The sequence below is a fragment of the Ascaphus truei genome, chromosome 7 (assembly GCF_040206685.1).
Source record: "Ascaphus truei isolate aAscTru1 chromosome 7, aAscTru1.hap1, whole genome shotgun sequence".
Lineage (NCBI taxonomy): Eukaryota > Metazoa > Chordata > Amphibia > Anura > Ascaphidae > Ascaphus > Ascaphus truei.
In genome coordinates, this window is record NC_134489.1 from 97,299,800 (window position 1) to 97,327,009 (window position 27,210).

At 44.7% G+C, this 27,210-nt stretch overlaps 1 protein-coding gene across 3 annotated transcripts in view; it reads right to left on the bottom strand.

Annotated features, from left to right (window-relative positions):
• MGAT5 (alpha-1,6-mannosylglycoprotein 6-beta-N-acetylglucosaminyltransferase) overlaps positions 1-27,210 on the bottom strand; it is a 211,532-nt gene that overhangs the window by 145,740 nt on the left and 38,582 nt on the right. Inside the window, exon 1 of one of the 3 annotated variants that reach the window (XM_075609540.1) lies at positions 18,207-18,542. The exons of the other annotated variants lie outside the window; for them this stretch is intronic. The gene's annotated coding sequence lies outside the window, so the exon portion shown is untranslated. Of the gene's footprint in view, positions 1-18,206; positions 18,543-27,210 lie in introns of those variants that run through there. 3 annotated transcript variants of the gene reach the window in all.

Genomic DNA, 27,210 nt, shown 5'->3' on the forward strand with positions numbered 1-27,210 from the left:
TTCTCACACTCCATGTGTTTATCACATGGGTGGAGGCAAGCGAGCCACTCTGTTTGCTCCCTAAAGGTACAGTCCCTCCTAGCCACAAATTAAGTTAACGAGTGACCTTTTTAAATATACATGAAAAAAAAAGTGAAAGATATTTATAAAACTTTTAGGGTTTCCATGACAACTGTAATGAGCATGGTGGGAAACATTAAGTATTGTAATCAATCTGGTGCTTCAGGGGTTAATGTTGGTAACATTTATCTTGAAAATACAACATATTGGGTTTATGACAGGTCAAGACCCTTCCTGGGTCTGTGCACATCTACAAAGATCTTAATTGATGGGTTATCACTGATGGCCCACTAACAGTACCATATGTGTTGTATGGGACTGATAGTGAATCTTGAGATAAGGGCATTTGTTTTGCCAGAGATAGTATTAAATGATTGCTACCGACATGTTTATAAACAAGCCACTTCCAAAGGAAACTAACAGCCTTGATTGATCACATGTGCCTCACTGAGGGGTGACACACAGGTCATCACTTAGTTGGAGGACTTTATGAAAAAAATAAGATATCAGGTGATAACCTCTATTCTAAATTATAATGTTTAGAGATTTGATGTGTAAATCATTCCAGGTGATAGGTGCAATAAGACCAGACCCTTCATGTCTAGGGGGTGGGCAGAGACAGATATTTGTCACTCACATTTAGGAGCACATCAGTCAAAATGAGTCTGGTCACATTCGTCAAACTCACCAGAATCTATTGATATGACTCATGTGTGTCCAAGTATTAGAGTAATTAAGATAGGAGGTCTTTCATATATCTAGTCACCTTCCAGAAGTCTTTTCAGAACAGGGCTTTTTCCAAGTCGTAAAACAGTCAACCTAGCAGCTGACCGGGGTAGACTTATGTTGTTACAAAGGGGGAAAAAATAGTACATAAGTCTTAGCAAGGTATTCTGAAAATCAGACTTCATCTTTCTACGCCAGTGACCTCTCTGGGGAAAAACCTATAACATATGGTAAAGTACGGTATACAGTAGGTATTTCAGTTTTATCCTGTTTTAAGAAATTGTTCTGCATTTATTGTAAACGGGTAATTGTATGTTCTTGTAATCTTTTTCTGTAATCTAAAGCACTGTATATTTATATATATATATATATTAAAAACATTTAATAAGTAATGCTTTGGGCTCTGAATGAATTGTTGCACACTGTAGAGAGTAATTAAAAATTTCGGACACATTTTGCTATAACATATGTGTGAAGTGCATAGTTTTTCTATAATAAACAGGGACCCAGACCCTGGCAGACATATATTACATGTTTTGCATATTTCGTGGGCGGTGGCAGTGGAGAGGTCTGATTGCAATTGAGTAAGGGGTTAATATTAACTCATTGAAAGTACTGTACCTTGCGCAGGAGAAAGGCGAGTTGGCTAGAGTAGCCATGTGTATTAAACCTGGTTACGTGCTCACTAGTGTGCCGTTTGTGACAGGTGGTATATGGGGACGGATTGAGGGGAGATATTGTTAATTTGAGGGACCTTTCCAAAGGTGAAAAGTAGGCCAGCCAGAAAGCAGTGTATTAACCCTTGTCCCATATGCAGGTCACCTGCTCACAGGAGTGCCACGCATGACAAACTGTACCAAATGCCTTGAAACCTTTCTTGTAATCTTTATCCAATCTCTTTTGTGTTAAGACCGAGTCTAAGGCTGCGGCCATGGTGATCGCAACGGCGCACACAGCGCGATCACATTGATGTGCTTCTATGAGGCTGTCTGTAGAGTGCGCGAACGCGCACGGGAGCAGAGGCTCTGGCGCTCGCGATGTTGGAGGGAACAGAACAATCTGTTTTCATTTGCGGCGGCCGGGCGACAGCCGGGTCACATGAGCGGTTCGCCCAATGAGGGCGAACCAGCTCTGTGATGTCAGGGCCACGCCCCCCGACACGCTTCACCATCTCCTCTGCATGCAGGACACAAATCTCTCCTGCTGCAGGCAGCGGGGGAGAAGCAGAGTGAATGCTTGCGCCCTCTCCAGCGTTCACCATGGCCACAGCCTAACTCAAGAGGTACAATATCAAGTCCATCTTTTCATTCTCTTTGTAAACCCATTAGGAGACCACCTTCATCACAAGATGAGAAATAAAGACTGTAAAGATAAATCAATCGATAGTTGTAGTTAAGTTTAAAATTAAAAAAAAATTAACAACTGTTCAAAACATTTATGTATAAATATTGTAAAAAAACAATATAACATTTGTAAGCCCCTACTTTCAGTGGTGAAGAGAAAACCAAGACTAACTCTACAATTAAAAATAACCCGCTTCAAAAAAATATATATTTTTCATTTTCTTTGCACACACAGTGTGTGCAATATCTATTTAATAGCACCACTGCTTGATTTGCATTTATAATGTTTCCACTTAAGATAGCCATCAATAATGTCACAGCGCCAGTTACAGATTTATTGACATAGTGCGCTATATCGACTGAAGAGAAGTTATAAATAGGAGTCAATGGCACCTGTCCCCTAAAGCACATAGTCCAGAGTCTATACCAGAGCTGCTCAACTCCAGTCTTCAAGCCCTCCCAACAGGTCAGATTTTCAGCATCTCTCTGCTTAAGCACAGGTGGCTCAATCATTGGCTCAGTCGAAGACTGAGATTCTGATTGAGCCCCCTGTGCTGAAGCAGGGACTGATTGAGCCACCTGTGCTGAAGCAGGGACTGATTGAGCCACCTGTGATGAATCATAGATGTTCTTAAAACCCAAACTGTTGGGGGGTCTTGAGGACTGCAGTTGAGCACCACTGGTCCCCAGTATACCACAGTGGGTAAATCTATGTGCTTCAAAGCAATCTTTTAGGCCGTTTTCGGGCGAGAAATCCACCTTGATGTCTATTGGGATAGCCAGCCACTTGGATTACCAATGTTGGGCCAGGAATGGTCTTTTCCCAACACAAACATGAATGTCTTATCCTCATATCCGCTGTATATGCACACCATGTGCCTATTCTGAGAAGCACAGCTCACAGTAATAATACACTGAATTGCATCTCAAAGCCACAGCCGCTGAAATGGATAAGAAAATGGAGGAAAATAAATTTTTCAGTGCTGGTTTAAACCTGCCAGCAAAGACATAGCAAAACATATGTTGCGTGTCACACTGGAAGGGAAGGGTTGATGGTCATAGTTAGCAGCCTTTTACTAACTGAAGCAGTCCTTGAAAACTCCATTGCAAGAATACATGGACGTTACACCTGCTAAACACCAGAAGGTTGTTAGAGTTTAAGTAACTTACACCTGCTAAACACCAGAAGTGTGGGCTCTCAAAAGGCACTCGCAGAGAAATACCGCACAGAAATCCCAATGCTTTTTACACCAATAGATCACCCGTCGCCAAAAAAAAATTCAGGCGTGCCATGTAAAGTCTCTACAAATTTATCAGCACCCTGCATTGCTTCTTAGTCCCTACTCTTCTCAGTGTTCATTAATGATCTTCCCACAGCTTGTAAGGAAGCCTCAATACACATGTATGCAGATGACACAATCCTATATGCACACAGCCATAGCCTCTCTGACCTTCAACACATACTTCAGTCTGACTTTGAGACTCGAAAACTGGATTTCCCAAAACAAACTGTTTTTAAACACTGACAAGACTGTAACAATGGTGTTTGGGACCAAGACTACATTTTTAAAGCTTCCAGCGACTGAGCTCCTGATTAGAACCAACACTAACACCACCCTAACCCCTGTCACTAGTTTTAAATACCTGGGCTTTTGGTTTGACTCCCACTTAACATTCGGAATGCACATTGATACCCTGACAACCAAGACCTATACCAAACTAGGGGTACTTTACAGGAACAAATCCTCCCTAAGTCTCCTGGTCAGAAAGCGTATCGCACAGCAGATGCTAATGCCAATTATGGACTATGGAGACATAGTATATGGCTCGGCACCTCATTCCCACCCTCTACAATTCAATTTGTCGTTTTGTTCTCCAATGCAACTACAACACACATCACTGCGAAATGCTCAAAGAACTAGATTGGTCATCACTAGATCTATAGAGCCTGAGGAAGTCCTGTTCTGGACGAAACGCGTTGCTCTGCTTTTCATTTGGGACATTTCGATAGCGGATTCAGAGGAGCCAGAGGTGATCCCCTATCACTTATCACCTTACCACTCCCCTTGCTTTTATTTCCTTTTAGAAGCCATTGGTTTCTTTGTTTTATATTTCATTTGTTTTGTACCTTTATAGGCTATTGTTTTCTATTTTTAATAAAGTTTTAACCCCCTAGAACAGGCCTGCCCAACTCATAAAGTGAGAAGGGCCGAACTGCTTCAAGGAAAAAAAATTTGGGCCGCACGGGTTAAATCATCATCATCATCATCATCTCTCCTCCAGCACCTCTCATCATCATCATCATCATCATCCTCATCATCATCATCATCATATCTCCCCCAGAACCCCTCACTATCAATCTTTACGATACTCCCAATCTATCTCTCATACCCCCATCTCTCCCCCACACCCACACACCCACACAATACCCCCCTCCACATCAAACACACAATACCCCCCTCCACATCAAACACACAATACCCCCCTCCACATCCCCCAGCCCATTCCATGTCAGCATCCCCCCCATGTCTCTCTTCCCTCAATACGACACTCTCTCCCCCTCCCCTCAATATGACACTCTCCCCCTCCCCTCAATATGACACACTCTCCCCCTCCCCTCAATATGACACTCTCCCCCTCCCCTCAATATGACACTCCCCCTCCCCTCAATATGACACTCTTTCCCTTTCCCCTCAATATGACACTCTCCCCACCTGCAACTCACATCACACCCTTCCCCTGCAAATCACATCACTCTCACCCTCCCCCTGCAACTCACATCACTCTCTCCCCCCCCCTGCAACTCACATCAGTATCTCCCCCCCCTGCACCTCACATCACTCTCCCCCCCTGCCCCTCACATGTCAGCAGCCCAGCCCCCCCCCTCACATGTCATTAGCCCACCCCCTCACGTCAGTAGCCCACCCCCCCACCAGCCCGTTTTTCACACCCACCCCCCCACCAGCCCGTTTTTCACACCCCCCCCCCCCCCACCAACCCGTTTTTCACAACCCCCCCCACCAGCCCGTTTTTCTCACACACACCTCTCTTAGTTCAGCTCAGCACATCCTCTCTCCCCGGTACTAAGCCCCGCCCCCGGCACGCTCTGACCTCCCCGGCAGCCTGCTATGGAAGAAAAAAAAACACACGGCTGCCGCATCTTCCTCATGCTGCTGCTGCCCCCGCGCACCGCAAAACCTGGGGGCTGGGAGGGAGATGGAGGGGGCTGGGAGGGAGAGGGAGGGGGCTGGGAGGGAGGAGGGATGAATTGCCGCCATTTTTTAAACTTTTTTTTATTTATTTAATTAACTGGCGCCCAGCCAGAGTCATCGTGGGCCGCACAGAGAGGCCAGACGGGCCGTATGTTGTGCAGGCCTGCCCTAGACCATAGTGTCCTATAGTCTGCCTTCATCCCTCCATTTAGTGTTAAGGGGAACCTCACAAGAAATACCAGAAGTGACAAGAAACCCCTACAAGTGTGTACTCACACTGGCCCGTGTGAGTATTTTGTTATATCGCTTTTTACTCCCATTCATCTCAAATATCAGACTGTACACAAACCACTATTTGCCAGATATCTACAGACATCAACATCAGAAGCCCTGTATTAACCTCCTAAACGGGAAATATCAAGATACCATCATATGAGAACACTCACATTGGCCCGTGTGAGTGCATGAGTATACCATTACATTGCAATGGTTTATTGTTTTATCACCCCTCCCTACACAATAGCTGCTGTATATTTGTATTGATCTAATTACTTTTTCATTTCCATGAGAGGAAAACCCCCTGGAGGGAGAAATCCATCCAACGAGGAAAGCTGAAGGTACAACGAGGAGAGAAGTCACGACCGTAGAAGAATATATCCTACAAAGAAGAAAAGCAATCCAAAGAAACCTTGATGTGATAGAACTTACACAAGGCCTTGTAAGTTTTTTATTCTTTTATTTTTCCACTTACATACACACATCACTGTATGTGCGCCTCCCATAGATGGAGTTCGCTCCATAGACTGTCGCCTCAATAGAGGTGTCTCATCATATCGATCACCAGTCTAATTGGACATACTATTAACTACCCTTTTCCTGAAACTGTGCTCCCCCATCTTTTCTTGTATTTTATGGTCATCACTAGAGTCTAGGCGCAAAGTTCACCTTTCCTGTCTTGCCTTTAAATTCTTTATGGGCAAGCTACCCAGCTATCTGAACAAGCTCCTCACCCCTACCACATGCAGCACTTATCACCTGAGATCAGACCCAAAAGACTGTTCATGGTCCCAAGGCTCAACAAAGTATCCGGCCGTTCCTCCTCTTACCGTGCACCCCAAAACTGGAACAACCTACGAGAGGCTCTCACATCCACCACCAGTTTAAGTTCTTTCAAATCTAAGGCTGTCTCACACTTTAATCTGGTCTGTAACTGTTTCATACGCCCATAATATATATTTTCTTTAACTGTGCATTTAATGTCTTGTATATAATGTATACCTTGTTCATTTATGTAACTGTATTTGTAACCATGTATTATTTGTCTTAACTCTGTGCCCAGGACATACTTGAAAACGAGAGGTAACTCTCAATGTATTACTTCCTGGTAAAATATTTTAGAATAGTCAAGTGAAGGGTAGCATCAAATAAAGACTTGTAAAAAGGATAAAGCAACAGAAAATGACTGAGCAGAGGGGAGCTGTGTCATCAGTTAATTTTTCCATCACAAAAAGGAATAGCGCTTTGTGCTCCCTGTCCCACAGAGGGGTCCCTTTTGCGCTCCCTGCCCCACAGAGGGGTCCCTTTTGCGCTCCCTGCCACACAGAGGGGTCCCTTTGTGTTCCCTGCCACACAGAGGGATCCCTTTGTGTTCCCTGCCACACAGAGGGATCCCTTTGTGTTCCCTGTCACGCAGAGGGATCCCTTTGTGTTCCGTCATGCAGAGGGATCCCTTCGTGTTCCCTGCCACTCAGAGGGATCCCTTCGTGTTCCCTGCCACACAGAGGGATCCCTTTGTGTTCCCTGCCACACAGAGGGATCCCTTTGTGGTTCCCTGCCACACAGAGGGATCCTTTTGTGTTCCCTGCCACACAGAGGGATCCCTTTGTGGTTCCCTGCCACACAGAGGGATCATTTTGTGTTCCCTGCCACACAGAGGGATCCCTTTGTGGTTCCCTGCCACACAGAGGGATTCCTTTGTGTTTCCCTGCCACACAGAGGGATCCCTTTGTGGTTCCCTGTCACACAGAGGGATCCCTTTGTGGTTCCCTGTCACACAGAGGGATCCCTTTGTGTTCCCTGAGGGATCCCTTTGTGTTCCCTGCCACACAGAGGGATCCCTTTGTGTTCCCTGCCACACAGAGGGATCCCTTTGTGTTCCCTGCCACCCAGAGGGATCCTTTCGTTCCCAATAGTAACAGTCTGGCAATCTGCGGGTTTTTTTCTTATTATTATTCGCCTCAGACTGTTAAGTTGTACAACAAAGGACATGCTTCTGGTTTTCTGCATGTGATTTATTTCCAGATGACTACAGCTACCAAGTGCCACAGCCCAACAGAGACAGCATTTATTTCCTGTAAAAAGGGGAACGTTTGTGACAAAAATTTCATAACTGCAGATCTCCTCTTTCCCAGGATGTATAAAGTAATTCAGATGCTGGCCCAGGACAAAATATCAGCTATCCGATTAAGCACTAGTTTCCATAGGTATGCTTCTTAACAAATAAGTACAGCGGAGTTCATATTAAGGGGGAAACGCTCGGCACTGCCACGAACTGAACATAACTAATTTAATGGGGCAGAGTAAGTCCGTATAAAGTACTTCTAGCATCAACCGCCACCTTCTACGTACAGAAAATATCACTTTAGAAAGGTCAGGATTTTTAGGTTATCCCTGCTTCAGCACAGGTTGTTCAATCAGTGGCTCAGCCTTCGACAACCTCTGATTGAGCCACCGGTGCTGAAGCTGGGATATCCTGAAAACCTGACCTGTTGTTGGGCCTCTAGGACCGGAGTTGAGCGCCCTGGCTCCAGACGTAGCGGTCACATGGTCCAGTGTAGAACTTCGCATATGATGTAGTCACAAGTTACTAGAGGAACTAGCACAGTTACATTTATTTCATGTGTGACATCATAGTCCTAGACCGTTTCCCAACATTGGAGCAGTAGGCAGACTTCTCCTCTACATGGAACCCTGCTCGAAGTACGACTACTAAAAAACAAACAAAAAAACACTGAGAAAAAAAGTCTAAAGTATAGTACATGACCAAGTCCAAACACAGAAGTCACATGGGTAATTTGAAATTAACAGAAACCGATTAAAAAAAAAATGTCTTTTGTGCGCATGTACACATTTTCATTTATAAAGTATCCGAAGATTACTCAGCACTTTACAAAAAAGACAATAAAACTACAGAGAATTATACACAATAAGTGCAACAAACAAGATCAGGCAAAGGAGGAAATCGCTGCCCCGCAGAGCTTACAATCCAAGTGGTATGTTGAGAGATTCTAGCAGCAGATTTTGGCAGTATGTTACAATAATGCACACAGGAGAAGATAAGGTCAAGCTTTTAAGCATTGGATCGACAGAAAAAAGGCTAGGTCTTGGTAATATTATGGAGAAAGAAGTGGCAACTTTTAGCCATGGTGTAAATGTAGAAGGAAAGAGAGTCCAATATCACATATAGCCAAAAAAAATTGACAAGAAGATAGATGATCGTGTTTACTGTGATGAAAAAAGGGGATTAGGTTTCAAAGGAAATATAGGATCCGTTTTAATAAAGCCACAAGGGACACTGCGGCCGTTCTTAAATCAACCACTCTTGACTTGAACAGCAATTACCGCCAGATCGGGAGAGATGTCCTCTGCATGGCAGCTTCACGACTCCAGGACATTAAGTTTAATGCGGCAGAGCACCATCCATGAGTATACAGCCAGGAGAAATGTATAAGGGTAGGGGTGAATAGATATAGCTGCGTATCATCTGCATAGAGATGATGCTTAAAGCCAAAGGAGTTGATGAGGTCACAAAGTGATCGTGTGTAGAAAGAGAAAAGGAGAGGTCTAAAAACAGAGCCCCAAGGTATACACCAACAGAGATCAGCAGGGGACAAAGGACCATGTACGAGAAAAAAGACAAGGAGGGGGACACCAAGTAGCAACATTGAACAAGTAAAGTAACAGAACAAAACTGCAAATACAATATGTAGAACCACGATGAAAAGATATTCATACATTGTAGAGGGGGACGAGAATGTATTAGGGACACGATAACAGAATAATGGAATGGGTTAAAAATACATAGCACATTAAATATATAAAAAAATGTTACCCCAATCCACACTTTATAACAGTATAGAGTAGAAAATAGAGAGACCCGAATGAAGAAAAACGGCAGAACAGACATCCAGAATCAATAGCATGAACTATTGAAGTATCTATTTCGATAACTCCGGTGTCAGTCTCTGATAACATATACCGCTGGTCAGCTCTGTCCAATAGATTGAAATTTACTAGCCAACAATAACTCCATTGGGTTAAAAATTACTGTCAGATACGCCAATTCAACAAAACAAATCCTACTGTATGGAGTGGAAGTTCAGTAGACCCAAATGTCCCTCATCAACCTGCATATAAATATCCCATCAGGGATACAACAACAACAAATGTACGTTTGTAGTCCTGATTTAGACCTTATGGCGACAGAGCATCAAGTCTTAAAACCCATCTTTGCTTCACTGAAAAAGGGCGTTTGTCTAAATCACTTCTTTTCTTAATGATGGTACATGATGGATTGGCACAGCACAGCTAAATTCATTCAGAACCTTGCAGCCTACATTTGCGTTGCCACAAAGGTGGCAGCCAAAGGGCTGTCACCTACCAACACTCCCCACCAACACCCCCCCGAGCTAGAATCACTTCAGCTACATGTTAAGCAGTGACTTTAATCCTCTCTCAGCTTTGGACGACTCTTACTCTGCTCTCCCTTCATTACCTCCACTCTCGTACTTATACTTTTGCCTCTATACCCTAGTCACACACTTTCTCCCCTAAACCTTTCTTCATAATTTCCAACACTCTATTGACATCTACCTCATTTTGCAACCACCAACTCCATCTGCTCCTCGCATCCCCATCAAACAAAAAATATCCAGCAACTCCCTCTCCTACTCTCTCCCTCATTATTACTTCTACTCGGAGGCAACATATCCCTTAATCCCAACCCAACACACATACCAATCCTTTAACGTGTCAAACCATAACAAAAAGCCTCCTTTTCTCCACACACTGTCAATCACTCCGAGCTCATTCCCATCTCGCCTCGCCCTCCATTTTCTTGTGCCGTTGTAATGCACGATCTGTCTGCAATAAACTCACAGCACTCCACGACTTATTCGATTCCAACTCTCAACCTCCTACCCATTACAGAAACCGCCTCTCCAGTTGCTCTCTACTATGGTGGGTGGTCTTTCACTTAGCCTCAGACACACAAATCTACCTCTCCTTCGCTGATCTCTCCCATCCTGTGTCACCCAACGGTCTCTCCACAATCTTCTTTTGGATGTGCCACCGTTACCTGAAATTTCACATGTCCAACGCAGAATTAATAATCTTTCCCTCTTCCACGGTCACCCTACACCCAAACTCTCCCTCAGTCAATAATACTACAATCTCAACACCCCAAACCCACTGCCCAGGGGTCATCTTTGACTCTTCCCTCTCCTTCATTTCTCACATTCAAGCACTCACCAAGTCCTGCCCGCTCCACAATATCGCTAGGATACACCCTTTTCTCACTCATGACGCAATTAAAATCCTAATTCGCTCACTTATCCTGCCTCGCCCTTGACTACTGCAACCTTCTCCTAGTTGATATTCCCCCTTGTCCCAACTTCAATCGACCCAAAATGCTGCTGCCAGACTCATCTATTTCATTCACTGCCCCACCATTCAAATCCCTACACTGGCTTTCCATATCCTGTATAATTACATTGAAAACCCTAGCTCTGACTTACAAAGCTCTCAACAATGCTACCCTGCCTTACATCTCAATCCTCACCCCCTAAATGCCCCCTCTGTTCTGCCCACGACATCCACTTCCTCCTGCCTTATTACCTCTCACTCCCGCGCCGCACTCTCTCTGGAATTACCTATCACAGGGGCGCGCAAACTTTTTTTTGTGGTGCCCCTCCCCCCTGACTTACTTTCTCTGTTGGCCGACCCCCTCCTTACCTCACGCGGTCAAATTACGCCGCAGGGTCGTGTGACGTCACGTGACCCGTGGCGTCATATGATGTCATGTTACCATAGCAACCGTGACGTCACATGCCGCCGCGCTGCCATGGTCACACGTGCTGAAGCTGGCAGAATCTGTTAAGTAGAGGTTGCAGCGGCCTTGTGTGGTCCCCCTGCATTTAATTTAAATGACTGGGGGGAGAGCGCGGGACCTCTGCAACCACCCACGCCCCCCCAGAAAAATCTCGCGCACCCCAGTTTGGGAAACGCTGCCCTATCACGTGCCACTCTAGCTCCAGCAATCAGGCATTTAAAAAAGCCTCACCTATCTGGCATGCCCATAACATCCACCACACCTATATTGATACAAGCTCTGTGACTGGACCAAACTGCTCACCATCTAACACCCCCTAAAAAACCATACCCACAATGATACCAGCTGTGCAGCTGGACCATACCCCATCCTGAGACATACACCATTCTAAAATGAGCAGCCACTTTACCGTTTGTTGCAACATTGCCCCTTTATTCCTCCTAGACTTAAACTCATGAGCAGGGCCCTCATTTACCTTCTGTATCCGTTTCCGCTTGTTTGTATGTCACTCTGTACCCCCACTGTAATGCAAAATATGTTGGCGCTTTCTAAATAAACACTAATAATAAATTGCATAGTGAGCATTTGATGATTGAAGGTACAAGTTGTTTAAGTTCCTTGATCAGTAGGGTACGTGACAGAGCCCGTTTTGTAGCTGAACAATGTTTTGTGATGCATTCTGTCAGCATCCGTGTCACCTTTTTGCTTGTACTGCATACACCAAGCCACATTGACACTTGATCAGAGATCACAAACCTGCTCTCACAGTTTGTCATATGTCAATCCTGTGTCCATCCCAAGGATGATGTACCATCAGTCCCCATCACCATACATTTACAATAGACAGTACAGACATTTATAGGCACCTAGTTTGGACATACTGTAGGCCAAATCTCATCTCACATCAGCTACCTCAATTGCTGAGCCAATGGAACAGATGTCGCTTAGAATGCAACCTCTTCAACAACAAAAAAAAGCAGAAGAGTGGCAGGGACTGATGTTACGTCTCAGTAGGGGATCAGAGCTTTATATATGGCAATGCTTTGGCATCGAGTGCCCAATATACTTGGAAAACATAGTATAAATGCATAAAAAGCACAATTTATCCAGTGTTTAATCAGGTGGTCTACCTATTTAGACTTGCATAGGCTGCATTATTTGTGCCTCGGATAACCAATTACTACCATGTACCTTCCTGCTTAATGAATCCAACTTGATGAACCTCCATGCATTTTATTATGTGCATGCATTGTATGAGCAGTAAACCTGTGCAACTCACACAAAAGCAGAAAAAGGCTATTAAAAAAACCTTGTAAATTACACTTTTCTGTGGAACAAAAACAACATTGGTTGAAAAAAGTCACAGAAGAATGCAGTTTATTCACTCTTCTTGTTTATTAGCTGCTACGGCCTTGAACTAAGTTTAAAAAATGTGTGCCATCTGTTGAATAAATAAAAAACAACCAAGGAACAAAAGCGTAAAACATTTCATTCAACGTGCAACATTGGGAGGTTGATTGAAATCCTTGTAATTGATTTTCTGACTCAAGAAACGTGAAGTTTCACTGGGTTTCGCTGAAATTAGCATCACACCAAACGCTGTAAGATAGCAGTCTCCAATGAGAGAAAGTTTCACCCTTGCAGATTGGGAAATCAATTTGCAGACACTAATTCAAAACAGATTGGGACAGGCACCAGCGGTCAGAGCACTCACCCTCACCTATACTGGCTCTCTGATAAGGACAGGGTAAAAAAAACTCTTGATTGACAAAACACTCTTCCCCAAACAGAGGCCCATAAGAAATGTAAGCGTGCAAATCAATTCCACAAAATTAAAGCATTCATGAATAGATCCGTTTATTTATGGAAGCCAATTAAGACTTAAACTTTTCACATAAAAAGTTGTTTTCTGTCGATTTTGTAGAATTGCACCTTGACCTTAGTCCTGTAACTTTTGCAAGTTTAAAAGCTTACGGTCGCACAGTGCCGGCGACAGCGATGCGACGTGTCAAAACAAAATGTATTTATGCCGTCGTGTGCGCTTATAGTAGGAGCGGCGCGATCGCTGGAAGTCACTTCAATTTGATTTTTTCCTGCGACCGCAGTGTGACGTCAGCGTCGCTATAAGTGCAGCCTAACTGTGAAATGCACAATAGTAAAATTAAAAAATTTAAAAAGTGTCTACAATGTAAACATTTTGGAAAGAATGCAAGAATATGAAGATACTGGTTATCAGTAATAAAAAAAAAAGTATTAAATGGTTTGACATCAGATCTCGTCAAAACAAAGAACTACTGAAAGAGTTTACAATGATGTATGCGATCAGGGATCTAGGAGAGTCTAATGTCATTCACCACCCTATAAGGAGCAAGACAGATAACGTAAGTGCAAGTTCGAAAGGCCACCAACATACTGTACCAGTGACTGTCACTGAACATCATTAGGGCACTCTAAATGACAACTACATTTGACGACATTACCAATCTATAACCAGAAGGCACAAAAACTGGCTTTTTTTAAATACATTTGGGACACATTTTCCCTGGATTTGTGGACATTCAACAAATAGATGATAAAGAACTTTGTGTTACTATGTAACTATCAGAAATATTAACCTAGCAATAAACATTACAAGAAAATTAACACTACTCACCTTGTGAAGGCATGATAACATGAAAAATACATCATACCACCAGAAAGCAAAGTACTTTCAAGCATCTGCATTTACTTTGTATCTATCCATACTAAATAAAAAAATACCACTTGTGTGGAGCATTTGCATGTCTCAGACAGGTCTGCAACCCTGTCTTTCCCCATCATCGCTTAGCACACACTGCAGCCAGGGATTCTGGGTAATGACATGAAAATGATCACAGTGTCACTCTTTACTTCTTATCCATTTTAAAATGGAACCCTACAAGCTTCTGCCTGTCATATAACACAGCTGATATCTATCCATAGAATTCATGCAAAAAGAATTACGTTAGTAGACTGCAAAGCAACTACTTCCTAGTGAAAGTGGCTTCATACACTTGAGAAAAACCCTTTAAAAAAGGCATTCCAATAACCCTGGAGTGGCAGAATATGAAACCAATACATCAAGGATGCAATTACTTATTGGACCACATGGCCCACCCAAAAACAGTGTTTTTTTTTTTATTTTAAACAGAGCTAGAAAGGGCAAACTGTGGTCCTCCCTCAAACAAAAGGTAAGTGCACAACTATAGTAGCTAATAACATATAAAAGGGACACAGAAGAAAACCAAAATGGCGTAATACTGTCCCTTGATGTGCTGCTGTTGCTCAGAGAGGATCTTCCCTTGATCCTTGTCAGACATTACAAAATAGGTGAAGATGAGAGCATGCGAAAGAAAAGCATAGAGATTAACTTTTAGAGAGAGTAATATTTCACACAGCACAATAGTGAACATACAATATAATGTGAAGGGGAATAGAATAACTATTTAAACAGTACTCACACGGCCATGTGTGAGACTATCACACTAAAGTTTGTCTTTGGGCACCGAATGTGCCTCCTTCCACAGGTGGATATATGGACCCTCAATCCCAAGGTGTCTTTGCACTCACAGCAAACCCTGAGAAGGGTGACAGCCACAGGAAAACGGTGTAAAAGCAGGCAATTTATTAGTAAAACAAAGTATCCATAACTTGCATTAAAAGAACAGCATTGCCGGTGTAAGTAGCCCCCTCAGAGTCTGCCGGTACAGTGACTCCCTTGTTCTACCTCCGGATGATAGGACGGTAGCCCGGATCAGTGGCCGATGATGGTCAAAAAGCTCCACGTCCCAACTGGAACAACGCGTTTCGCAAATCTACTTTGCTTCCTCAGGTTCCTGGTCAAGGTCATCAGTCACTTTAGCCTCTGCGAGCATCCGGGCTACCGTCCTATCATCCGGAGGTGGAACAAGGGAGTCACTGTACCGGCAGACTCTGAGGGGCTACTTACACCGGCAATGCTGTTCTTTTAATGCAAGATATGGAAACTTTGTTTTACTAATAAATTGCCTGCTTTTACACCGTTTTCCTGTGGCTGTCACCCTTCTCAGGGTTTGCTGTGAGTGCAAAAACACCTTGGGATTAAGGGTCCAGATATCCACCGGTGGAAGGAGGCACATTCGGTGCCCAAAGACAAACTTTAGTGTGATAGTCTCACACATGGCCGTGTGAGTACTGTTTAAATAGTTATTCTATTCCCCTTCACATTATAGTGTATGTTCACTATTGTGCTGTGTGACATATTACTCTCTAAAAGTTAATCTCTATGCTTTTCTTTCGTATGCGCTCATCTTCACCTATTTTCTTTATTTTAAACAGAGCATGAAAAGTGTACATTCATAAAGTACTGTGCTGCTAACCAAAAACTTGTCGTACAGGATAAAACTAAAAATAAAGTTTGAAAGGGAACTTCCATCTATCACAGACATTGTACCATCTGTTAAGCCTTACCACTTCATAGGCGATTACAAGTCCTTTCACTGTCTATTTAGTTTCGATACATCATAAGCCTGAGAGGAGTCACCCCGCTCCTGCAAAATTACATTTTCTCCAGTGCTTCAGCTTCTGCCTGAATGATAATAAATTCCCTTGACAATTTTTGAATGATGATTAAATGTCAAATAAGCTTAGCGGGTTTTCCCCAACCGAGTACACGGCCTTTAAACAACGAAATTGAAGAACAAACTCATGAGGATCACTCTCTTTTAATTACCTCTGAGCAACCGGTGTACTGTACATTTGTCAAATGTACAGAGGAAGTTAGACTCCACGCATGAAATTAAAGAATGAAATATTTTTTTTTTTTAAAGTGATGTGATCAGGCCAAAAAAAGAAGAAAAAGTAATTCGTACAAGCCAGCACTCCCCGTGTCAAAAGCGTGTATCGAACACTCCATTTTCTATCCATGTGCAATCTCTACTACTTAATGCAGCGTCCTGCAATCAGCAGCTCTCAGATACTCAAGATAGAGTGTAAGTAAGAAGCAGCACGACATGAATGGTTTGTTTTTCTACACTGCATATGATCTAATAAAACGCACGCTTTGCACATATTTGTACACCATCCCCTTCGTGCTGCCACTTACAATCTTTTCTTATTTGGGAAAAAGAGAAACACAAAAACATGAATACAGGCAGTCCTCGTTTTACAACGCTTCGTTTTACCACGAATGGCTTATCCAACGCTATGCGATGCATAACTATGTTCATTTTTACAACGCCAAAACGGCTTATCCAACGCTCTTACGACGCTTTGCAAAGTTGTTTATGTGTATATAATATATATATTATACTATATAATATATTATATTTTTATATTATATATTATGTTATAATATATATATATATATATATATATATATATATATATATATATATATATATATATATATATATATATATATATATATATATAATACAGTATGTGCACTATATAATTTGTGTGTGTGCTGCATATCTTATTGTCTGCGTAAAATATTTGGTGTATTTTAGCATTAAAAATGCCTTCAGGAACGGAACCTTTCATTTAAACAGTGTTCCTATGGGAAAATGTGTTTCGCTTTACAACGTTTCGCTATCCAACGCCATTTTGAGTAACACATTGTGTCGGATAACCGAGGACTGCTTGTATTGCACAAAAACTTGTGATGCATTTCGGTAATCTTTGGGCACCGACTTCCTTCTTTAAGTTAGTTTATGTATTTGTCTTCAAGACCTAATACCTGCATGCACTTTTGTATTCAAGTACTAGAATGTTTGCATGGCATAAAGGTTAAGGGTGGAGAAATAAAAGGTTGTAACACGGAACCCCATAAACTGCTGTAAAAATGATGTGAATGCAATGGGCAGAGCCCCATCAGCACATGCGTTACCACACATCTGTTATGCACCGCACCCTCTAGCAATGCTCGCACGGACTGGGTGAGCACTCTTGGTGCATCTCTCTCTCCACCCAGTAAATATTGACTACATGGTGAGGGGCTTGGGGGATTCCTGCACTGGCTGAAGGAAACATGGAACAAGCATTATTAGCAGGGAGGGGAGGATTACCAGAGGGCATCAGACAGCACAATAAAGGTGCTGTGTGCTTCCCATGCATGGTGACCCTTACAGCACCTGCTTGCATACATACACACATATATAGCTGAGTGTGTGTGTGTATATATACATGCGGGCACCCACCCGTGGTCCTCGGTATCCAACAGTCCGCTTTCTGTCGAATGCCTTATCCAACACAGCATAATGCAGTCCGCATTATCCGACGTCGGAAACGCGTATCCAACGCGGATTAACATGGACCTGCAATTCGAGGGTTTGGTTTGCGGGACGCATTTCGTCGGATATGCGAGGACAGGCTGTACACACATACATAGCAGTGTGTGTAGTATGTATACATATAATAGTGGGCACTTTTAATTTTTCTTTTAAATAAAAAATAAATAATTATATAAATATCTATATCTATAGCTATATATATCTATATATATCTATATATATCTCTATATATATATATACACACACATACTGCAGCTGTAAAACATTTGCACCCTAGCCCTTATGGGCCGGCTGCGCATTGATTTTAACCCTTCCTGTGAGATATTCCCACAGCGCTGTCACAATCTCCGGGATCTCAGTGCAGGTGGGAGAAAACATTTGTGGGCGAAGCACCCAGCCCTGCCCGCTGCTGATGTGTTTGCAGAATGCAGCGTGCGGGTGAGTGGGGTCAGTGAGGAGCACTCACCTGTCACATTGCAATGCTGGGTTGCTGTGTGGTATCCTCGCCAGGGCAGCTTCACGCCTCTCCGGGGAGCAGCTCACAGGGTGCCAGGGGTGCAGTGCTTCCATGGCCCATTGGCACCCCAGCAGTCGTCTTCACTATGCACGGTGCAAACGTCGGTGCGCCTTCCCTCTGCACCAAGGACCGGAAGGGGTGGGAGGTTCAGGCGCAGAGCCCCCCGCAATCTTGCAGCGCTCCCTCTGCTTCATGCACTAACACCCCGACTGCTGCCCCGGCGCGCGCGCTCAGAGGCTCTGACAGTCACGCGGGCCAGCACGCGCTGGGACGCGAGGACGGGAGAGGGGCGGGGTCTCCGGGAGAGGGGCCGGGGACCACGGGGAGGGGGCGGGGACTACGGGGAGGGGGCGGGGACTACGGGGAGGGGGCGGGGACTACGGGAGCGAGTCACACAGCAGCAGCAGCAGCAGGAGAGAGAGAGGGAGTGAGAGAGAGATGCAGAGATACAGAGAGAGAGAGAGAGGGAGGGAAATAGAGAGATGGAGATAGATAGATAGATAGATAGATAGATAGATAGATAGATAGATAGATAGATAGATAGATAGATATGGGGATGGAGGAAGAGGGAGAGAAAGAGAGGAGAGAGATGCAGAGAGAGGGAGGGAGGGAAAGGGAGAGAGAGGGAGTGAGAGAGAGATGCAGAGAGAGAGAGAGAGAGAGGGAGGGAGGGAGATGGAGATAGATAGATAGATAGATAGAGGGAGAGAGGGAGAGAGATGGAGGAAGAGGGAGAGAAAGAGAGGAGAGAGATGCAAAGAGAGAGAGGGAGCGAAAGGGAGAGAGAGGGAGGGAAAGGGAGAGAGAGGGAGGGAAAGGGAGAGAGAGGGATGAGAGAGAGATAGATAGATAGAGGGAGGGAGGGAGGAAAAGGGAGAGGAGAGAGATATGGAGAGAGTGTGTGTGTGTGTGTGTGTGTGTGTGTGTGTGTGTGTGTGTGTGTGTGTGTGTGTGTGTGTGTGTGTGTGTGTGTGTGTGTCAGAGCAACAAAAATAGTCTGAACCCTTAGAATATATTTATAGCTAGTTTCCAGAGAAAGTGATAACGCGTTGGGATTTGTCATGATTTCCCAGTTTAGTTCTCTACTCTGCAACAACATATGACCACAAGAAAGGGCCTGTCAAGGTCTTTGTAACGTTAATATTACCTGTCATAATTTCAATGTACAATAAATAACCATTCAAGGTCTATTTTAATGGCTAGAGGTAGGGCCGGCCTTAGTCTGCGGCCACGCTGCCGCTGAGCGCACTCATACTTCAAGGCAGTGATGTCACCAACTCTCCAAGCATGAGCGCTCGGCTGTCCTTCTGCAATTTGTGAGCGCAATCGGGGCGTGTTATTGAAGGAACTATTGTGACGTAATTTTGGGTCATGTGACCCTTCGGAGCATCTGGAAATCAATTTTCCATGTCGCCCCAAGCGATGAGCATTGCCAAGCGTACGTGCGAGCGCACACGAAACGTCAGCGTGGCCATGCTCCTTAGATGACATTAAAGTGAGCGCGCCAAGCATGAGCATGCTCGGCAGCAGCGTGAACGCAGCCTTAGGCCTCATCCATGGTTGTTGCTTGCTGGCGGAGGCGCGCTGAGGCGCGCTTCCGCTCAGCACTGAGCCCCTACAGCCGCAATTAGAGCGGCTTTAGTAGGGGCTCGCCTACGCTTCCGCAAGCGCGCGGAAGCATAGGTCTTGGGGAAATTTAAAATTTCCCCGCTTGCCGGAGCACAGGGCCGGTCACGTGAGTGGTTCGCCCAATGAGGGCGAACCAGCTCTGTGACGTCACTGGCCCGCCCCGTCACAGCACCCGCTTTCCCTGAGCCTCAGTGGGCCTCAGCACGCCAACGGGAAGCTTGGCCGAGGCCTTAGGATTTGCATGCGGAGCCCAAGGCAGCATGTTGGCAGCGGGGTGCCCCTGTAACAAACAGGACTTACCTAGAACAGCAGGCCTCTGGCAGGGTCATGTCATCACGTTGCCATGGCAATGTGGCATCCTGTGACGCCGCGGTGCTTTGGAGGCAGCCCGCTGAGAATGTAAGGGCGCACTCGCACACCACACCCCGCACCCACCTCTCTGCCGGTACTGGGGGCCTGCACTCCCTATTCCTGTCGGCGCCGGGATCCAACTTCTGACCAGAGGGGGGCCCCGCTCTCCCTTCTTTAGCCCCCCCCCCTCCTGTCGGGTGAAAGTTGGATCCAGGCGCCGAGAGGAGGGAGCTTGGGGCCTAAGGCAGCCGCATTGCTCTCCTAAAATATATTAGGGATGATCAGAGGGGCGTGGTACAATTCATATACATTTCTATTTGAGCCTACATTTTACAAGTCAGATTAAATACATTTACATGATCAAATTCTGACATAGTGTGAAGATTCCCAGGGGAGCCAAAATCTCACAGAATTACAAAGATTTTTTTATGGAGAAAAAAAACTTGAAAACCTAACTAAGAGAAACTGAATTTAAAATGTCTCAATGTGATTTCTGAACTTGCCTTTCAAGTTACCAGTTTCTCAATATTGTGGTGGATACCACAAGCAGACTGCCCATGTGAGAGTCTGTCACTACAGATCTGTACTTATCTTAAACAAAGTTCATTGCCGAAAACGTCTGCTCACAAAACAAATATGGGGAATAAGTTATTTAAATTGATTGGGAACAAATTAAAGATTGGCTTCAGAGGATATTAGGCCTCGCAATCCCATTGGAAAGACAGACGATAGTCAGAGGAGGTAAAGGGCGGTCCTTTGGTTAGGAACCAGTGAGTCGGGCCACGTGGGAGGCGTACGCCGGAAGCCTGGAGGAGGAGAAGTTTGGATATAGGACTGACTCCCCCCCCCCAAAAAAAATATGTACGGATACATATCAAAAACTTCAATAAAATTTGAGTTATAAAAAAAAAATTGATTTGATTGAATGTCTTTCATTGTTAAATAAGTTATTAAACTTGAGTTCATTTTCCAAATGTATGTTAATATTCATAAGTTTCCTTTGTCATGTTTTTTTAATTATAAAGATTTCGTTTTGTTCCTTTCTTTAAATCGAGTTTTCTGTTCTTTTCTTTGCTCCTTCATCACGACAGGCCATTCCACATGCCATCCATCACAGGCTATTTTGTGGTTCACCACTAATCTAAGCTGTGCTTGGTAAACATGGTCCTAAATGTTTTTTCTTGTGCCCCATACCTCTGGAATGCCCTTCCCCTCAATACCCGAATAGTACCCTCTCTATCCACCTTTAAGACCCACCTTAAGACAGACTTGCTTAAAGAAGCATATGAGTGGCTAATACTATACACCTCCTACATTAAGCTTGGCCCCCTGCAGACGCACTTAGCAGAACGTTCTCCTACTATCTCTGTACGTCCTTCCTACCTACCCATTAGATTGTAAGCTCTTCGGAGCAGGGACTCCTCTTCCGAAATTTTACTTTTATGTCTGAAGCACTTATTCCCATGATCTGTTATTTGTATGACTGTCATGTGTATTACTACTGTGAAGCGCTATGTACACTAATGGCGCTATATTAATAAACCAGGTATATGAAGTAAATGCTGCACACCTTAAAAAATGGTTAGAATGATACAATTACGGGTGCTCCAGTGCTTGAACGAAAGCCTGTTTCCAGTCCTAGATCAGTAGTAGAAGGAACACAGGGCACAACAGATTTCTGCAAATCTAAACTCATTTATTGAGCCAACACAACGTCGACCTCAAAGATCTTTATCAAGTGACGTAGTGCCACTATGTCACTTGATAAAGACCTTTGAGGTCGAAACGCTGTGTTCCTTCTACTGGTATATAAATAAAGACATACATACATTGTGAAGAATTCTAGAACTGTTGTAGTTTCTAATTATACATTTTGCTACTGTCTGGAGACCTGAAAGGAGCAGTTCCCTTTACCATTGTTTCTTTTTATTTGTCCCACACCCCTTTATTTCTTACATTACAGGGCCGGCCTGTCCATTAGGCGAACCTAGGTGGGTGCAAAAGGTTCTAGTGGCGCATTAATAATAATCAGGGCTCGATAAATGCACTTGCCCATTCGCCTGGGGCAAGTTAATTTTGCCCGCTGTCGAGTACCTGCGGAGGTATCTCCCTGCATTCTCCTTCTTCTCTGTAACTTGCGACTGTGTCCCCTTTCAGCTCCTGTGAAAATGGCTGCGCGGCATCAAATGACGCCATGTTAACTGGGCGCTACGTGACGTCACGTTGTGCACCCCGCCTCCGCCGCAGGTAAGACTCATGAGGGGGGGTGAGAGTTTTTTTGTGGGGGGCAAGTGACGTTTTGTGATTTAAGTTTTGCCTAGGGCGCATGAAAACCTTGCGCCTGCCCTGCATGTATAGAAAGCAAGTGTTTTTGTTCTGACCAAATTTAGTTTCAGAACCGGGACACCCTGATTCCCGGGATACCTACTGGCAAAGGTGCTGCTGGTACTGTCCCCTTCAGGGGAAACAAAATGGAGGTGTAAACCTACTGTGTCCCTAGATAAAGCGCACAAGCGCGAAACGCATAGGTGGGGTATTTTTACCCGTTTATGCTTACCTGAGCTGAATAAATATTTTTATGGGAGTTACCCTGTCCTGATCGATTTTGTTCCTGTCCTGCTGAAACTGTGCTCCGTTCCACACAGACATCGTTTGGCTACCATATCACGCAGGCCAAAGGAAGCCACAATGGATGACGTGTCTCAAATCACAGGGGATTTAAGTCTCCATGAAGTCCCGGCAGCACCTTCTGCTGTAAATATCTGGGGAACAAGGGGGTCCCTGGAGCTTACATTAATGCGGCTCAGCATCCTATGCATGTAAAAAAAAAGGGGTAACCCCTCGATTTGCCAACTGTCTATATGTGCGGGGCCTGAATCCTTCCTCCCTTAGGCTGCGCTTATAGTGCCGACGATGAGACGTTGCGGCAAAACAAATGTATTGCCGCCGTCGCGTGCGCTTATCGTAAGCGCGACACGACGGGAGCGACGTGGCGGCGCGAAATTTGGAAGCCGGTCAAATTTTATTTTTCAGAAGCTGTCGCCACATGACAGCCTCTGAACCAATCAATGGCCAGGTCACTTGCGACGTCGCTTCAAGGCGAAATACAACTTTCGTGGGTGGCGACGGGTGACGTCATCCGTCGCGTCGCCATCGCGCATACTATAAGCGCGGCCTAAGTACACCATAATTGGACCCCTCAAATACAACCATCACAAGACTTATGTAGATATTAACCAGTACTTTATGACCCATGGGCAACCTTACCCTGCATCCCTTAAGCCGCGCTTATAGCGACGGCGCAGAAATGTTTTTTCATTTCCGCCGTCGCGAGCTCTTATAGTAGAAGCGGTGCGACGGCTTGGTCGGAATCGATGGAAGTCAAGTCAATTTGATTTTTCCAGCGACCGCAGCATGATGTCACCGTCGCTAGTGCCGGCACTGTAAGCGCAGTCTTAGGCGTGTAATATAGTGCGTGCATGTGCGCTACCGTGCACGCGCGCATCAATTATAATTGGCTGTGTTAGCCAGACGTTTCTATACTAGTAGTAGTAGTGAGTAGTGGCGCGGCAGACAAGGGAAAATACAATAAAATTCTATTTTCGTGCTGCTGCCACGCCGCGAACCAATCACAGCGTGGTCTAACGCTGTGACGTCATAATCACGCCCCCTAAACGCGCGCTTTATCGCTTGCACCCTAACAACTAAACGCGCACGCCACATGCACGCACCACGCCTGGCGCACGCGCAGCAGCGAGGACTATAAAACAAGCCTTACTCTTAATGAAAACACCATACATATATATATATATATACAGTGTTCGACAAACCTATACATTTGCTCGCCCCGGGCGAGTGGATTTAACCCCCGGGCGAGTAAATATTGGCCCAAGCAGCACACGTTTGGTACTAGGTGGCGAGTAGATTTTTTGGTGATTTGTCAACCACTGTATATATATATATAAGCTCCTTACCAGGCAGATCCAGAATCCCAGGGCCACAAAGCAAGGAAGAGACAGCACATTCACCGACATTTCGTTCCTAGAAACAGAACCTTTCTCAAGGGAGCACTCCCTTGAGAAAGGTCCTGTTTCTAGGACCGAAACGTCGGTGAATGTGCCTGTTTTCTTCTAATACAGTTCTTTTTTGGATACTACTGAATGTGCTGTCTCTTCCTTGCTTTGTGGCCCTGGGATTCTGGATCTGCCTGGTAAGGAGCTTATTTATACCTACTTCTTGTATGGGATAAGCACCTACTTTTTTGCTATATGTGTGTGCCATCTGCCTTTTTATTTTTATATATATATATACAGTAGTCGACAAACCTATACATTTGCACGCCCCGGGCGAGTGGATTTAATATCGTGGCGAGCTCCTATTGGCCCAAGCAGCACACGTGTCGTAACAGGTGGCGAGTAGATTTTTTTGTTCGACGAGTAGATTTTTTGGTGATTTGTCGACCACTGTGTGTATATATATATATATATATATATATATATATATATATATATATGAAAAACACAAAAACAAGCCTGCTACTGACTCAAAAAATAAACCAAAAGAACCAAAATCAGTAATATCGCCTATTAAATCAAAAGCTACTGATGGTGCTAGGGATAAAACATGTATGAAGAACAAAAAGGAGAAAAAAGTATCCCACAAAAAGCACTCTGGTGTTCAAAAATATAACAAGTTTATTAGGAACACATCACATAACATGATGATAACATAACCTTATATGTCATTTATGTACTTTTTCTGGCTTTAGCTTAGGATCTGCCCATTACTACATGTTACAGTGTTTTGGTAAAACAGTGTTTTGTTTTGGCTGGTGTTTTTTCCATACTTGTAGGTACAAGAGAGTAGTTTTATTTTTGTGTGTATGTTATGTGATGTGTTCCTAATAAACTTGTTATATTTTTGTACACCAGAGAGCTTTTTGTGGGATACTTTTTTCTCCTTTTTGTTCTTTATATATATACTGTATATTGATAATGGATGAATAAACAGCGCCTGTTAAGGTGATCAACCAAAAAGTGGTCTCCCAGACCCTCAACAAATCACCAAATAACTTTGCCAGCACAGATGACCTATATCAACCAATAAAGAGTGCAAAAATAAATGTGGTATTGATAATCTGATGGCTAATACAATGTGTGATGTGATAAATTTATTGTGTAAATGAAAAATATATAAAAAATGGTTTAAGAAGAAATGCAAAAGTAAAAGTTCAAAATGAAAAAAGTCCTTTAACTTTTGGGTAAACCTTGTAAGGATAGTATTGGGGTCCGGGCTGCTTCTTCATTGGGGTCAACAACCTCCCAAAAGATACCAAATGGAAAAACAAGAAGAGGAAAAGCGCCCGATCCTTGTGTAAAATCCAATAACAAAGGTTTAATAACATGAGTCACGACAAATGCACACTCACAATTTGTCACTGCATAAAAAGCATTGTATGGGTAAGCCCATGCGCCAACATGTAGCCAAATCGAAGTCTGTTTGCACCGTCACGTCAGACCATCACTGCTGCTGGTGTCACCTGGTAGACTGTCCCTGCAGCCCTGGTAGAAACTGCAGCCTGTGGTTCCTGGCAAACTTGATCTGTATTGTGTGCGACTCAGGGAGTAGCTCAGACGCCAGACGCCAGGAAGGGGAAGGATTTCCCTGAGTCGCACCCAATACAGATCAAGTTTGCCAAGAACCACAGGCTGCAGTTTCGGATTGCCGGAGGGACAGTCTACCAGGTGACACCAGCAGCAGTGAGGAGTGACTTGACGGAGCAAACAGACGGCGATTTGGCTACATGTTGGCGCATGGGCTTACCCATACAATGCTTTTTATGCAGTGACAAATTGTGAGTGTGCATTTGTTGTGATTCATGTTATTAAACCTTTGTTATTTGATTTTACACAAGGATCGGGCGCTTTTCCTCTTCTTGTTTTTCCTATATATATATATATATATATATACATATATATATATATATATATATATATATATATATAGCTTTACTGGCTCTCCACTGCGCATGCGCGAACTCCCTGGAGTCCTCCCGTCGCCCCTAGCCCTTGCGCATGCGCAACACACTTTTTAATGGCGACGCCCTGCTCCGTGAACCGCCGGGACCGTAGCAATGCGATCGCGGCCTTAACAATGGCCCAATCGCGTCCCCGGCAACCGGCCGCGACTCTAGGTAATGCGCGGCTCACGCACCAGTACCCCTCACTCCCTCGTCCTCGGCGGCCATGCGCAGCGGAAGAAGGGGGGTCAGTATGGCAAGGGGGACCTGGCTACATATATATATGTAGCCATGCGCATGTCCGCCGAGGACGAGGGAGTGAGGGGTACTGGTGCGTGCGCCGCGCATTACCTAGAGTCGCGGCCGGTTGCCGGGGACGCGATCGGGCCGTTGTTAAGGCCGCGATCGCGTTGCTGTGGTCCCGGCGGTTCACGGAGCAGGGCGCCGCCATTATAAAGTGTGTTGCGCATGCACAAGGGCTAGGAGCGACGGGAGGACTCCACGGAGTTCGCGCATGCGCAGTGGAGAGCCAGTAAAGCCCGCGAAGCCCTAGCCAATGAGAGGAGGGCTCTGTAAGGGGACTTCAAGTCCCATGAGCCTCTGGAGCGGCCCCATGACGCCAGGGAGCCAATAGGGCTTTGAAAGTCTCAGAAGGCAAGTGGATACAATTCGCGCGCTGAGCCCACGCTAGTCAGTCAGACAGGAGCAGCCCAGGGAAGGTACAGGAGTTAGGGACTCCCTGTACTAGGCCAGCACCCCCAGGGCCAGAGGTAGCTAAGTATCCCTTTATAGTGAGTGTTGCCAGGGACAGCCCTCAGGTTAGGGACCCTGTCACTTGCATTAGTGGGAGCTGGGGAACAGAAGGGAAGAAAGGCAGCAGCGGACTTAGTGTTAAGTTGCAGGGTGTTGCTACATGCGCTGATAGTTATCAGTTAAGTGAGTTGGAGTCAGGGA